This window comes from Dermacentor silvarum, chromosome 2 (genome assembly GCF_013339745.2).
Source record: "Dermacentor silvarum isolate Dsil-2018 chromosome 2, BIME_Dsil_1.4, whole genome shotgun sequence".
NCBI classification, from domain to species: Eukaryota; Metazoa; Arthropoda; class Arachnida; order Ixodida; family Ixodidae; genus Dermacentor; species Dermacentor silvarum.
The window spans coordinates 137616630-137620749 of NC_051155.1; the positions used below are offsets into that span (position 1 = coordinate 137616630).

Sequence of the window (4120 nt, forward strand, 5' to 3'; positions counted from 1 at the left end):
GAGCGTTTATACATTTTCATAACAGTTTACGCAAGAGCCGTGTTTCTTTCCAACTTTTTTTTTTTTTCACTTGCCCACTTACAACGCGTTTGGAGAGGGAAATTAAAAAAAAAGGGATAACCTTGGATTATAACATTTGGATCTACTTTGCGCAGCGCAGGCAAAACTTTGCTGTCGCTCACAGAATTCCCCAAATTTCCCTACATGCAATACGAAAGCGCTAGTCTAGGTACTTAGCACCTCAATCTCCCCCATGCTCGCCCAGCCAGACCCAGCTTCTTGAACCGCGAAGCACCGCGACCGGAGAGCATTCGACGTTGTGCTTGCAAAGCAAAATCAAACAAATCGAAGCGGAGGATTGCTGCCGCCAGGCGCCGAGAGTAGAGTTTGCGCGTTTACCGGACTGCTGGGCGCCGTTGATAGCGCATTTACTGCTGTTGTGCGTCGCAACCCAATCCTTCCGATTCGTTGCTTCTATAATCCGTGTGCCGCACTGACAGCGGACATCATCGCAAGATGACGATCATCACGCAACCCTTGACGGAAAAGAAGCTGGCCAAGTCGCCGCAGGCCAAGCCTCTCGTTCAGCATGAGTCGGTGAGTTAGGCTTACGTAAAAAAAAGGATATCGCCGCAGTTGCCACCTCGGTTGTCGATATGACTGGTTTTCGCTTCCGCTCTGGCCGAACAGACGGAGGAAGTGGGCGCGCGAGCGCACTGGGTCGACTGCGCGTTATCCTCCCAAACGCGCGAAGCGTCAGCGGTAGCATTGCCCACGTCGTTTATGTAATGTTTGAAATGGTGTTTGTTTCGGACCAACTCAATTCGCTTGGTCGTTGTCGCAATGCATGGCGCGTCAAGCCAGTCGCCAACGTTTTTAGTAAGTTAACGTACTGTTGAGACTGCATCGAAAAGTAAAGGCAATGGCAGTTTCCTTTCGGAGTGGTTTCTGTTGGCTCGGATTCGCCTGCATTTTATACGTTTCTCTTTTACCACTTTCGAGCTCTTCTCTTTTCGTTCTTTCCGTCGATACCGTCAGCCTTTCAAAGCGTTACTGGCGTTACCAAAACAAAACGCTTATTTGGCCTTCCGCGGCACGGTATCGAGTTGTCCACTATGCCAGTGCGCGTGGTGCAGAGACGGTTTCCTGGAAACGAATGCGCTACTCCGGATACACCGGCGTGTTGATCAGCAAGAAGCGTCTGCGTAGTCTTGAACCCGGCACTTTTGGACTGTGGCCCAGCTGCCTCGGGCGCCGCTCTTTTGACACCACTTCATGTGCAGCGCTCCTGTGGCGAAAACAAGGATGCCTCAGAGGCTGCTGCCTCTTTCGTGAAGAATCACTTATTTTGAGAACAGGAGTTTCGCGCTGCTCTGCTGCTGTTCATGCCCGCAGTGCTCGCGCCACGGCCAAAATACCGATGTCGACAACGCACGGTCGCCGGCGTGTTGCGCCCTTGCCAAGAGGACATGCCGTACATGTACTTAAAGAAGCGCTTGCGATATGTCTTTTTTTTTTTTTTTTTTGCAACACTCCGCATTGCAGATGAGGCTGCCGGCAACGTCTTCAGCTTTCAAGAGTACGTGCAGCGCGCCATATCACCGACTTGGCGCTCGAGCGTCGTGTATGTCGCGGTGAATGCATGCAGATGGTTCGTGTCGTTGAGGCGTACGAAAGGGCGGATCGCGTTCAAGTAAACGCTGTGCGGATAGTGTGATCGAGCGCTCAGGTGTCCCAAGCGCTTGCCTCAAATATCAGCCTTGGCACGCTTTCAGCTAGCTGCGCGAAGCGACCCTGCGACTAGTCCAATGCCTCCTTTCACTAGTCTTTCCAATGAGCAGTCGTTAGGTGTGTAATAAATTTCACAGTACAGCTGCTGCTGCAAGTGTCTCGTAATGTATACTGTACTGTAGGATATCTACTTGTGTTTCCGACCTTTGTCGCAAAATGATTGTATATTTCAGACGTTGCACTTTTGTTTTCCTCCTTGTTTAGGTAATATACTTACTCATTTGCAATCCTCTGACGTTACACTGAATAAAATTGTATAAAAGGATTGCTACAGCTGAGCAAGATGAAATAACTATATGTGATCTTTCGTGCTGTTTCTTAGAAGTCAGGAGAAATAACGAGTCTCTCCAACACAGTCTGTCTAGCAGTTTGCATAGCTGAATATAATCTTTGCTTATGTAAAATTGAGCTATGACAAACGTTTTTGCCATGTTGAGTTCCAGGAGGCCTTAACATATCCGTGAATAATCTGTTCACTTTATTGTCTTTCGTTTTCATCGTGCCTATTAATATTTCGTGGTATACGAGAGCTGTCACGTTGATTTGGAACGCATAAACTGCTGACATTAAGCAGTGGCTGCAAATGTTTTGCAAAGAAAAATTTGTTTTGAAACGGGACAGTCTTGTGCAAGGAATTGACGTGCTGCTTGGCCTGCTGGTTGAGTATGGGGATAAGCAGCCTATAAACAGAGGCAGTGTAGCGATGGGAGTATCAGTATGTTTGCCTGCCCCCCAGTTTTCACTTATGTACTTTACAGGAGGCATCTGCCAAAAGAAAGCAGACTGGATCCTGTTTTCTATACAGCAGCAAACAGTGTCAGTGCCGAGTTTCAGTCAAACAAAATACAGCCAACACTTTGCAGTGAAGCAGCGTTTTCATTTTTCTTGTACTTTATTTATCTTGACCTTGTAAAAAAGTTGTCATTTGTAATATACTCCAGAAATTCATATTTTATTAATGTTTATGCGCTATTTGTTTATGTTTAAGCTGCATGCTTTACCCAAACTGTTGTGTGCTATGCACGGTAAGATATTTTGTCATGTGGGGCATCAAGAAATAAGTCACTGAGAAGAACGGCAGGTTTTAGGCAAGCTAAAGTTTTGCAATAAATATAAATAAGCATTAATCTTTCTTACGAGGTTTATGCTACCACGACAGCTGTAGTGTTGCGCTGCTGAGCTCGAGGTCGCGGGTTTGATCCCAGTTGCAGTAGCGACATTTCGATGGGTGCGAAATGCAAAATTGCTCATTTACTTAGATTCAGGTGCCCTGTTGAATAACTCCAGGTGGTCAAAATTATTCCAAAGTGACCTGCTACGGCATGCCTCGTACTCGGATCATGGTTTTGGCACTCAAAACCCAAGAATTTGAATTTGAACTACGTTTATGCTGCTTGAGAACAAGATTGCCCTGGGTACTGACACTTTAGCATAAACTGGGTGGATAGCTTGTATAGGACAAAGGGCCTGAAGCCATCGAGAACATTGCTTTCTCCAAAAGTGCTTCTGTACCTAGAATATTAAAATCTACAGAGGATTGATGACATCATGTCACTTACGGTGTGGCCAAATAAGGACTCTGAGATTTTGGCACAGGTTTGATGTGAGCATAGCATTAGCGTTTTGAGTCTTGGATCTCTGCATTTGCTTTGTAGTGGTTTCTGTACTTGTTTTAATAAAAGCCACAGCACAGGTGAAAAATCTGTGGCACTACCTTAATGTAGTGCTTGTACTTTAACTGGTTGAAGGGTAGTGACAAGTGCCGCCAACCTTTGTGTCATGCTCAGTTAACTAGATGAAGTGTAATTTCAATGTCATAAGAATGATTCAATAATGAGCCACATTGCCTGACATGTTTGAAACCACTGTAAATTTGTGGTTGTTTGCTGAAGGAAAGCAGTCTTGAGTACGAAGGTGGGGATTAATTGCCAAGAGAATAATAGTTGCAACAAGCATCATGTTGCACCTTTTTGTTTTAAATCATATTTCTTGCAGTATGCTCTTTTGTTGTCGGATGATATTTGATGAAATGTAGGACTACCATACTGCTCTTCCTTTTTGCAACTAATTCTGGCGAAGTGAAACATCAAACTTGGCCTTTCTAGTTCTCAAATGCAATTGAGCTCCTATGCCATAAAAAATGTAAATGAAGAACACATACAAAGTCTGTGTCGAAAGCTTTGGACATTTGGATATATCAAGTGGTGCAGATGCCGAGAAATTGGGAAACTCTGTTGCATTTTCAAATAATTCTCCTGAATCTAAGCGCAGCAAGACTGTTCTTTCACCAAAGGAAAGCTTCGTGGAACTTCTGATTTGTACTGCGGTA

The 4120-nt window shown here is 45.1% G+C and overlaps 1 protein-coding gene across 1 annotated transcript in view; it reads right to left on the minus strand.

Annotated features, from left to right (window-relative positions):
• Positions 1-4120, minus strand: part of LOC119440421 (potassium/sodium hyperpolarization-activated cyclic nucleotide-gated channel 4-like) — a 200464-nt gene that overhangs the window by 115275 nt on the left and 81069 nt on the right. The gene's annotated exons all lie outside the window — the stretch shown is intronic.